This window comes from Centruroides vittatus, unplaced genomic scaffold (assembly GCF_030686945.1).
Source record: "Centruroides vittatus isolate TY-2023 unplaced genomic scaffold, ASM3068694v2 contig_970, whole genome shotgun sequence".
NCBI lineage: Eukaryota > Metazoa > Arthropoda > Arachnida > Scorpiones > Buthidae > Centruroides > Centruroides vittatus.
In genome coordinates this window covers 1,871,409-1,884,148 of record NW_027122643.1, presented here as the reverse complement: position 1 = coordinate 1,884,148, position 12,740 = coordinate 1,871,409, and the positions used below count along the sequence as shown (strand labels likewise).

General features: G+C 25.4%; 1 pseudogene; it reads right to left on the bottom strand.

Annotated features, from left to right (window-relative positions):
• Nucleotides 1–12,740, bottom strand: part of LOC136985465 (cell adhesion molecule Dscam1-like) — a 123,510-nt pseudogene that overhangs the window by 2,184 nt on the left and 108,586 nt on the right.

Here is a 12,740-nt window from a genome sequence, read left to right as displayed (position 1 = left end):
TTTCTGTTATCTATGCATTATTTAGATAATATGATTCATTATAACTTTAGTTTATTCCTTGATAGCTTGTAAACTACTAATAAATTGAATCAACTTATTACTCGAGTTAATCTAAATTTGCTTGTTAACAAAGCTATTGTTAGTCTGAAGCACATTATTAAGCTTTTCTATAACAATTTTGATAAGTTTTCGAAGTTAGAAATTATATAAATTTGAAATAAGATAACATCATGAAAGGTTTTATATATATATATATATACATACACATATACACATTTAAACAAACTATTATATATTTTCTGTAAATATATACGCAATACACATGTAAATATACATAGAGGTATAACTAAAATAATTATATTATAAAGAAATCCTGTCAAAAATCTTTGAAAATTCAAAATCAAATATTAAACCCCTTTTCAGTAGCAAGAGAATGTAGCACCAGATATCGATCTTCATTAATTATCCCTAAATTTACATGTTCTTCTTCCACAAAGCGGGTCTACTATATTAATGATGGCAATCCCTTAGTTATATAAAATTTAGATTGTTTTAGAATTCAAAATTGAAATAGTTAATGCTAGTTCAAATACTAATGATGATTTTTAGTACAATTTGTATGAAAATAACAAACATCTTTAGGGAAAGCACAGTTATATCTGAGAAAATAAAAACAAGAAACTTTCAATAGCTACTTTAAAAGCACCAAAAACAAATAAACAGTTTAGTTTTTGTACTAAGAACAGAGTTGGAATTCACCTGTTCCAATAGTAAGAAAATGTGGAGAGGTTGGAGAGTTCACGACTCGGATGATCGATATTCCATTCTCTGTATAGCAGCACTGGAAATTAAACGTTTTAGGAAGAAACTTTCCTGTTTGCCTTCCTTTAGTGAAAACGACCCTAAGGACGGAATTTGCTTTTTTTTTCCATGCGTTTTTACCTGATATTCCTAAACACATACTGCTACTTTTGGGAGTTATTGCTTTATTAAAGTAACTCAACTTTCAGATTTGTTTTGCATTTCTAACACCTCAACTAATTTTCGAACAATTTTCAGTTTTTTTTAGAATTAATGTATTAATAAAAAAGAAATATTTTTGTGAAAATATTAATAAATTATTTTCATTTTTCTTTATTAAATTTATTTATTCAAAGTATCTGTTGATACTCACTCTATATATAAATAGTAACCGTAATGCTATATTGTTGTAGAGAAGGTTAAATTATTATGTTAATATATTTACCCTTCATTGTCACAAGGAATTGTGCTAATCTGCCGTTCTTTAGAGGTCAATCTATAACCTGCTGACCATCTGCTAACGTAAGGAGAAGGAACCTGCGACGGATAACCAGGTTCTGATATAGGTCTGCTCCTTTGGTATAACCAATGATTGACGCGCTTGTCATATTCAGGAAATTCTGAAAAGCGAAAAAACGTACTGTTGACAATAAGAGGAAATATTAGAACATCAATAAATATTGTTTTGATAAATCTTGTACTGACATAAAAATAGAAATAATTTATAAAAGTCATATACCGTCTAAAATACAATTCCATCAAATTCCTACGATTGTTAACGAATGAAAATGATGTTTTAAAGACTTTAAAAATTTTTTTATTCATTTATTTTTAGATTATATATGAAATTAAAAAATTTTCTTCCAAAATTAATATTAGCAAAAATTAAAATAGTATTTTTCCTCGTTAATTCTTCTAAATTCCGGCGACTCAGTTCCGCTTCGAGAAATTCTTGGTTGAAAAATTACTTGATTTCTATAGTCTTAAGATCCAATTCTAATGAGGGATTTAAGAGAAAATGGATTTTCGAAGTCGAAGTTTGGAAACGTAAAGGCTCAACCGGTCTTATTTGCAACTGCCAGCATGTTCTGTTCTTGATCGATATTCTAAGCATCAAATATATGGTTGCCAGTAACATATGGCATGTTTCTACAGAATAGTATAATTCGTCATAATCAAACTTACTACTTTGTATCCTTTATCATTTATAATCTATGTATATAGAAATTTGAAACTTGATTGCAGAGTATAAAGTAGCTCTCTATATTTTTCAGAAAAAGAAAATTAACTATCGAACACAATTTTAAATAAAGAAACCATTCATTTAATATCCAAAACACGACAATTTCGATAAACAAATATTCAGTATAAAAACGGTTTCCATTTAATAAATGTATTATATCTTTTTTAAAAAAAGTTTAACGTGCTATTTTAAATAAACAACTGAAAAATTCATTATATAAGAATTAATATATAATTAAAATGTTGTTTTAATTAAATATTAATAGTTAAACCCGAAAAAATTGATTAAATTAAAATTAAGGTTAGAGGTAAGTTAAGCTACTTACGTGGAAGTTGATATTCATTTTTTGTTGGCACTGAAGGTACTGGTACTCTTTTAATCCTGGAATACTGTTCTTCGGGTTCTGTCTGTAATATAGAAATAAAATAATGGAAGAAAGATTTTTAAAAAACTAATTCTGTTTAATACCTCCGTCATTTACTTAAGAGCTATCGAGTCAATCCGCATCAAAGTTTCTAAACTTTAGAGTATGATAGACATATTTTAAATTAAATGTATCACTTCTTATAATTAAGATAATGTAGTATCCTGGCATATTTTAAAGAAAAAATTTCCTAGATAACTATTAAGTGTTAAAAGTTATAAATACCTGTTTACTGTCTACTTTTAATGAATTATTATATTTTTTATTTACTAACCGTCAATTTTGGCTTTCTTTAATAACTTCAATTACACAGGGATACATCAAATGTGTAGACTTTATTATTGTATTCGGAAATGCTTTAATAGAACCCGAAAAGCATTTCCGAATACAACAATAAAGTCTACACATTTGATGTATCCCTGTGTAATTGAAGTTATTAAAGAAAGCCAAAATTTAAGCTTAGAAAATCAAAATAAACTAGTAACCGAAACGATCGACCAAATATTAGATTTCTTTTAATGCAATTATTCAGTAATGGTTATGTTACAATTTTAATATTTTTGATTAATCTGTTGCATACATAAATTGTGGTTGAATATTCCTAACGATTGATGTTATTCAAACCGAGTTTGGAGATACGATCATTTCTGGAAAATGAGAATAAATTGTACTAAGTGCAAATATCATAATTTTAGATGTTTGCCCTTTTAATAAAGCCATTTATTTTCCGATAATGAGAACTTACATGGAATAATTTTTAATTTAGGACAACCTTAATGATTCACATTTATAAGATTTCTAGTCTTGTTTTTTTACTATTACTTTTTTAATTATTGCGCATTTATTAATAATAATAATAATAATAATAGTTTAAAAATTTTTAACGTAATGAATATGTTATGTATATAAATGTATTAAATAAAAGTATTTAAAATGCATTCTATGATGATATAAATATTTATAAATCATTATTTTTGTATAAAGTGACAAGAAATGAAAATAAAAGAATAATTCTTGGAAAAGTAACGTTTGAAAGGAAGATATAAAAATATTTAAACTATAAAAAAAGACCTAAGTATTTTATACTATATAAAATATGAGCGTTTCTTCTTTCAATGAAAGCAACAAAAGAGTTTATTCATTCTGTCTGAGGATAAAGTGAAGAAAAGACACGGACGACAAAGCTATCTTCCTGTTTCCACTGTATTACTTTTTAGGTCAGAAACATGAAATAGGGCAAACAACTTGTTACTTATAGCATTGGCACAACATTTTATCTTGGCTTGCGAAACTTCTTTGGCATTAAATAAGCAGTTGAAAGAAGTGTCAATCTCGTCATTTAATGACATGAATCAAACCAAGTTTTTCGCTTTGCTTCACTAGCTCGGTAGTGAATGATAGAATGACAGGAGATAGAGGCTGGAATGACCTTCCAAAGCTTTGAATGTACAGTGGGTCATCGCGGTAGAGAGAAAACGTTTTCTATCGATCGTCGATTTACACAGGGACGTAATGAGCTCTTAACGATACCGCCTCACATTTATGACAGAATCAACCAAGGAGAAAAGGCTAGGTATTACGAGGACTTCTCTAGCTTCTTTATTTTGGCTGACTGTAATCGTAGACGACACGTTGTCCAACTTTTATGTGCTTTGCGTTAAAAACAAGAGAATAGGTTTTACTTGCTATCGTTTTTATCTTTCGATGTTCACGACAATATTATGGTAGCATTCGTGTGTCTATGTTCAGTTTCAAGTACTAGTTAATTAAGTTCTGCCTCGTTTTCTTTTAGTTCAGACTGCTTTTTCGAAAATATATACAGTATAGTAAATTTAACTTTCTTCTCCTCAGTTGATTTTATGGTATCACTGACTTGGTTTACGATTTAATGGTTATGACTGAAAGAATTGGAAACGGTAACATGTAAAAATATTGCGAAAATTACTAGAAAAATTACGACTATTTAATAATTATTTAAATTATGTTGACGTGATTTGTCTTTGTAAAGGCCTATATAAAAGATAAATTATATTTAACTAATTACAGATATTGTAGCAAACATTTCTTTCGTGAATTACGTTAAAACAATAGACGAAAACAGCTGAAGACAGGAAGAGAATCGTTTTCTAGATTGAGATCCAACGTGCTGCTATTTCTCTTCTACGCACTTTCGTTAATTAGATCTGTTGCAGATACGATTCTCCGATGAGCATCGTTATGAAATTATCGTTTGATATATATATATATATATAAAATTTCTTATAAATAAATATAATATAATTTTGCATTAATTATAGAATGTTTAATACTTACAACTACATTTAATCTACAATTTTCATTTAATAAATTTTGATACGTTTCATTCACGATACACTTGTACTAAGTGTATCGTGAATGAAACGTATCAAAATTCATATCAGTATAATAGACTACATGATAAAATTTGATAAAAGATTGAAGGTCTAACTTTTTTCTAAGTTCATTGCGTGTTTCAGATAAATTATATGATTTTCAAAACGTTAATAGTACTCAATCATTCATTGTGCGTAAAATATCTACAAATCAAAGTCAGATTTATAGTCTCCATTATAAAAATTTTTAAAATAAACAAATAAGAAAATTTATTCTGTGCTTCCTTAACAGAATTTCTTCAAAACTATTTAAAATCGAACTATAAATAAGGATTATATAAAAATTCAAAAAAGTTAGCTTAGGGAGTTTCTTAAAGTAAGAAATGCATATGAAATAATTCAAATCAGGAATATATTCTATGTATATAGGTCTACTAAACTTATAAATTTTACAAAAGGTGTAGGGAAATTCATATAACTCAATGTTTATTTTAAATTTTATTATATAAGTCTATCGACTTAGACTATATTCCAAAAAAATGATTGTAGAACAAAGAAAAAAATTAAAAACAATAAATATAACGTATATTCCAATAATTTAATAAAAACGTGAATGTTTTTAAACTTCAGTCATATTTAAAAATGTGTTAACGATGACATGAAAAGTATTAAATTAAAAATATTCTTAACAAATAATCTAATTTAATGCTTTTAAGATTTTTTAAACAATATTTATAACAAGTTAAATTTTTCTACATTATTCAGGCCTACGTATAACAAACATTTCATAGAATTAATAAACGTTAAATATATGATTTTTTCTTTCGTGTTTGTATTTAATTTACTATTAATTTTGAAGTAAATATTTTTTAAAAAAAGTTATATAATAAAAAACAAAAAACAAGAATATATACTTTTCGTTATTTTTTCTTATTCTTTGATGAATTTTTCATAGAAAAAATGTTTTATAGAACATTCCTCTAATTAATTAAGAGATTTTAATTTTTTTATATTTATAAAAATAGATCACATTCACGAACTATATTACTTTCTACTAGCAGAAAAAAGGAAAAACTAATTTTATCTCGAATTTCAAATAAAATATATTCAAATATTTCGAATTTTAAATAAAAATATATATTCGTTGAACTAAAATAAATATAGAAACTCATTTTATGTATATATATATATCATTTTCATGCTATTTACAGTGCGATACATATATACAGTACGATTATATATATACATGTACTGTACATAAATGTGTGCTTGAATATTATTTCTCATTATTTTTAAACAATTCGTTTTATAATTTATTCGAATAATTCGTCTAAAACATTTGTTCAGGAAAATACTGAAAAATCTAATATATTTTAAACTTTGTCAACTTCCATCATAGTTTTGATTCTTCACATTTTTCTGCTCTAGATATGCTGATGATAGAATCAGTTTTCATAGTAATTTATTTTCTGAATAACTTCAAATTTAATCATTTGAATAGACCTTTAGTCTGTTTTCCTACCTCGAAGAAATATGACTATTTACTATTTTGAATACAGTGAAATGAGATTTCTTTATTTTCTTTCTAGATTGCAAAAAGGATTATTTAAAAAACTAATGCGTATTTACGCATTAGCTTTTAAAAAAATCTTTTATGCAGTCTAATAGTATTATAAAGCGATTCATCAGATTAACACTTAAATAAACAAATAAAGAAATGCATTTTTCTTTCCTTATCCCTAATAAAATATTAAACGTAATGATCTTTTGTAAGATTTTAATTAAAATTCAACTGTTTTCTGATATTCTAATTCAATTTATTTTAAATTTTCAGAGACTTTTCTGTTATGTTTATTGTTAATTTTATAAAAAATAAAACAGATTAATACAATGAGATTATACAGAAAATTTATTAATACAAATTATCAAAGAATCTTCATGCAATAAATTAGTGAGAAATCTCATAAATCGAACTTTTATATTTTAAAATCCTTTTAACAAAATAAAATTAGCGTTAATCATAATTAAATGATTAATTTGAACTCTACCATTTCACCATTTGTCTAATGCACGTTTGACATTATATTATACGTTTTTATGTAATTTTAAATATTATAATAAAATAAATCTATAATAAAACTTAATAATATCAACAAAAGATAAAATAATGAATACAAAACAAAGACTGTCTTTTAATTAAAACAGTTAAATACTAAAACATTATGATAACAATAATTGTCTCAAAATCAAAGTTCATAATATAAAATTAAATTAAATAATTGAAAATTAATAATAATAAAATAAAACAGACTTTTTTTGCAATCGAACAGTCTGTTTTTTGCAGTAATTTCGATTACAAATCCAAATAAATTTGCAAGTAGTGTAATGTCTTTTTCGAAAACGTATGAAATAAGAAAATTGAATGAGTATACAAAACAAGTAATCTTTTTATATTATAAAAAGATTTTTGTCAAAAAAATTTTTATTGAATGAAACATATACAAAATACTTTTTAAAAAGGACAACTTATGCTAGATAAGCGAACAAATCAGTCAAATATTTTATATAGATGTAGACAAAGGCTTCGTGAACTTAGAGGAAAATCATTGAGGGTGCAAAATATATTTATGGTTTTCCAACTCGTACAGCTGTTGTTTATGCATTTTCTTTTCTTGGAATGGAAAGGAAAAGTACTTGATCGATTTAAAAAAAAATTATATATCGAAAAGAATAAGAAATTATCTTCAGAATCGTAAGAATCAGTTTTGACAATGGTACAAAATTTGTAAACATTAAATTCTAAAACAATTTTTAAAAATTTAACATCAGGCAAAAATAACCATAAACTTTAAAAAAAAAAGAATATACAGGCTTATACTAACGGCAAAGAATGTGAGTTTACATCGAAAAATCCTCTACTAGTAACAAAAAAGAAACATGCAGTAACAACATAATTGAAGAAATGGAATGGAGAAGTAAAATCAGTAATACATTTGAAAGCTTTCGGATTTGAATATTCACTTTTGTTGCTAGTAAATTTCAGAAAACAGAACTTATTCAGTAAAGCTATAAGCCAAATTCACTGAAGTGAAGAATTTCTTTTATTAAAAAGTTAGAAAAATAGCTTATAAAACATTCATACTGAAAATAGGATATATTTAGTATAAATCTGTCTATACAATTTACAATTCTAATTAAAATACAGTATAAATATAATTATAAAACCGTATAAATTTTATAAACAACGAAACTTTTATTGGAAGGGATAGATAGATAGATGTTGAAAAAATTTCTTAAATTCACTTGAATATAGCTTGAGGTAAATATAAAGCGAAGATAAATTATAAGTATCAGGAAAATCTCAATAGGCCATAAGCAAATGATACGATCATGGCAAGCAATAAAACTGAACTGTAGAAAATGGGAAAAGTGGATACTTAATAACTAAAGAGACTGTTCATATATTGTCATAAATAAAATCGATATTAGTATGCAGTTTTCGTCATACATTGAAAAACTTAATGATGAAATCACGAAGTTAACGCTTTAAAATCAGATTTACAATTTCAAAAACCTCAAATAAATCTATTTTAATTTAAATACTGTTATTTGAAATATTGTTACATTTACATACAATATTTTTATATACAAAATATTAAATGGCTTTTTTAAAATTGAAAATTTTATGACTACAAACGAACATTGCAAATACTTAAGTATATATTCTATATGTACTGTATATTATTTTCAATGATATCAATGTATACATTTATATATAGAATTTCAATATTCAATGTTCGACTATTTAATGTTTAATGTTTATTATACAAAAATAAACGTTGCCTCTTAAATTTGCATTAAACTAAATGTGGCAATAAGCTGAAGAACCTCAAACAATAAAAATTAATATTTAATAGTGAGTTCTATGCACACATTTTAAGTTATTTTGTGTTTGAATGTCTCGAGATTTTTATCACAATGTACAGAACTACTGTACATTGCAAAGTTGTATATTTAGTAAGTCTTAGATACTCAAAGTTCTTTATTTAATATTTATGAATGAAAGAGATTCGATCTCGAGCATTGTCGCTTTATAAAGATGGTGCCGTTTAGGACACCGCTATATCGAAGGTCGACTATAAATAACTATACAATTTATATATCAATGAAAAGTCTTTATCTACAATTATAAATAAGTCACTGCATTTTATGAGTATTATTATTGAAATCATATGATATACTGTACAGAATACAAATTATGTATTCGTCGAAAATATGTATTACTAAAGATTAAATAAAATTGTTAAATATTCATATTTTTTAAAAAGTTATTTTAAAAACGTTTCGTTTAAAAGAAATCGTAGAACAAATTTATTTTTTAAAAGAAGAAATCTAGAAAACCCCTGAAGATTTTAAGCTATTGAAAAGTAAATATGTGGAAAGAATACTAGAAAAATTCGAACTTCAATGTAATTCACTAAAAATAGCTTACCTCTCATACTAAAATCTTGATATATATATAAGTTTCTGTCGAACTTGCGAAAAGAATTTGGAAGAAAATGTTGTTTCTTTTTGCATTCATTACACTCAAATACAATAATAACTAAGAAAATTAGCAATTGTAAATAACATAAATAAGTAAAGAAATGATGCAAAAAGTATATGGAGGATTCAAAAGATACAATGAACTATAAATTGGTTTATGATCGAAAAAAGTAGGAAGTTAGAAGTCAGTGCAGATGCAAGCTGATGTTGGAGAAAAGAGGCAAAATCGTTATCTAATTACTTAGTGAAGTTAGGGAATTCTCTAGTGAGTTAGAAAATCTGAAACAAAACCTAATATTGCTTTTACCTATGTAAGCAGAAAATGAACCATTGAATTAAAATGGATTGCGAATTTTCTATCCAAACTTGGCAAAAAGAATTGTTTACAATTATAATTTAACATTCAAGCTAATATAAATTTTAAATGTTTAGTAACACTTTGGCGTTTCTTCGCGAAAATTTTTCATATTTATGATAAGCACTAGAAAACATAGCGGTTATTAAATAAATCATTGTGTTAACTCACAAATTTTGAATAAACTGATTTAAAGAAAAGGACGTTTGATGTCTTGACAATAATTTGAGAAAAATTTGGCGAAGAACTAAAACTGAATAAAAATTTTACAAATTAAAGATAAACGAGAATAGAAGTAAGTAATTAATCCACAAAATAAGAAGATTTTGTATTAAGAAACATTAAAAATTTAATAAATTTAGAAGAAACTTTTATATTTTCAACTTTTGTTATATTATTTGATCGTTAGAATTGAAATGTTAAATATATTAAACAGAATAAAATTTAAAAGAAAAAATTAACTTTATTGCAGAAATGTCTTGCCATAAAATAATATCTGTTAGAAATGTCCGAGTTACAAAATATTTATAGAAAGCATAAACTAAAAGTTTTTGATATATTTTATTTATACGTGTACTTTTACCTTTCTGACTGGAAAAGGAACATCATACGTATGACTTCCGTGTGGTTCACTCGGAGTCCGACTTGAATGAAGACTATCACATTCGCTAACGTCATCTATAGGACATCCAGGTACCCGAGTTGTAGCATAAGGTGAAGGAAAATAAACAAAATCTTTTGGCACTTCATAAGTTGTACCTCCGTGAGGTTTCTTACCCATAACTGTCATGGAAAGCGTATCTCCTTTCTGAACCTGTCGACACTGGTTGTCTCCTAAATTTTATTAAAAATACAGTTCTAAACAGTATAAAACCAAAAAATTCCTTTACGTCATCCATTCTATTACAGTAATAATACAGAACAAACAATAAAAATATAATTATACGCATATTTCTCCGGAGTTTCTCGAAAATTATTAGATCCTAAACAAAAACTTTCCAATGTTTTTATTTATTTATTTAGTCGTTTATTAAAAAAATAATAATTACAACAGCCGAAACTTCTTATTATCAAGATGCATTATAACTTTATTACACCATAAAGAAGTTTCGTAATAGAAGCATCACGATGAAGCGTAATAACTCAGACTACGTGATATTAAATTGTATGGGATCTAATACTTTAATATTGCTGATGTTTCGATTATAATAAAAATTATTAAGCAGATAAATAAAAATAAACAATAAACACCTTATAAGAAATAAAATATTTAAATGAAAATCTTAATATTTATTTTTAATTCAGTAAAATGAAAGATGAGTTCCGGTTTTTGACATTCCAATTTTTCTTTCTAGTTAAGATTATAGTTTATCATACATTTGAATCCATCACTCTTATTAGAAATTTTTATTTTTTATTTTTATGTATAAATGTTTTCCCTTTCTTCATGTTTGCAGTTTCGAAATGATTGTTTGCAAGGGCTTATATGAGCCATTTGCTTTGATGTATTGTTTCCGTTGGAAGCTACATTCATCAATAACATAATGGAACAAGATCCTAATTTTATTTTATATTGATGATATTTTTAAATGAGGAAAAAAATTTTTAAAAGCATGATTAAAAATATTTTCCTTTCAATCTTCATAAATTGATAAATTAGAGAATAAACTTTCTACTTCGAATATCTTTATTTTTAAAGAATTATTTATAAAACATAAAAAGAAGATAAGAGCGAATATAAAAACAAAAAAAAATATTGTAATTTCATGTTATTCAATATGTAAGAAAATAATTAATAAATGACATTAATAAAATTGTATTTTTTAAAATCAAATCCACTTCTCTGTTTAGTTTATGTTAAGGAATTTTTACTAATGAATGTTAAATTAAATTCCACAATATAAAAAGAAAAAATTTTTCTTCCATCTTGCAACAAGATTTTTCCTTAAACTTCATTTGCACAATTAAATTTCATGGCCGACTATTCGTGGAAATAACTTTAACCCGGTCAATGCCTGTTCTGTTTAAAATTTCATGAGATGAAGCTTTCTTTTAAATACACCGAAAGTGAATTTTCGAACAGCTCCTCTTTTTTTCTATTATTTTTTTTAAAATATAAACTTAGTTGTCACCTTTAAACAACGAAAAGACAAAAAATAATAAGAAAGGAGTAGTAAAAATATGCGTTTGTTAGCATTTCTTCTTAAAAATTTATAATTTTAAATACTTTGAAAAATTTTTTATATATATTTTTGTAAAACTTAATATCGCATTTAATAATTAAATTTAATTAAAAGTAAACCATTAGTTAAAAATAAATAAGATAAGTAGAATATAAATGAGCTTAGTATTTAAAAAACAAAATAAAAACATAAAAATTCCATCATCTTAGATTGAAATGAAAGAAGATAATTTAAGCTTGTTTAAATTTCAAATTCAAGAGAAATTTAAGTGTATTAAATAAACACGAAACACAATAAATATTAACAAAGTTTCGAATCAATTACAAGTTAATTAATTGCTGAAAATTATCTAATACAACCGCAAAAATGTAACATATTTTAAGTAATTACTATAATTATGGTACCACTAACAAATTTGGCGAGATTTTCTCTATGTAAAGTTACTTGATGGATTGGTAACCTTATTGAAATGGAGTTTTAAAGGGTTTGGCTACGTCCCAATTATTCACCTTCTCCTATTTTTTTAGTTTTTACACTTCCATTAATTGGTTGTATAATAAATAAGGCGAGATTTTGTACAAACGAATAAATCTAGAACAAGTTTTAAATGGTTTTAATTACCTCCTTGGTCATGTGGTCCTCTCACTCTGTTTGGTTGATGCCGTTTAGTGTGCAGTACACAAATAACAATCGTTACGACGATAACGATAACTACGGCACAAACTACTGGAACTATAATACTCAGATGCTTGTAAAGTCTGCGATCTGTACCAATTTGTGGTATCAGGGGAGGTATAGTTGCTAAAGAGTTATAGAAGCATTATTAATAGCTTATAAT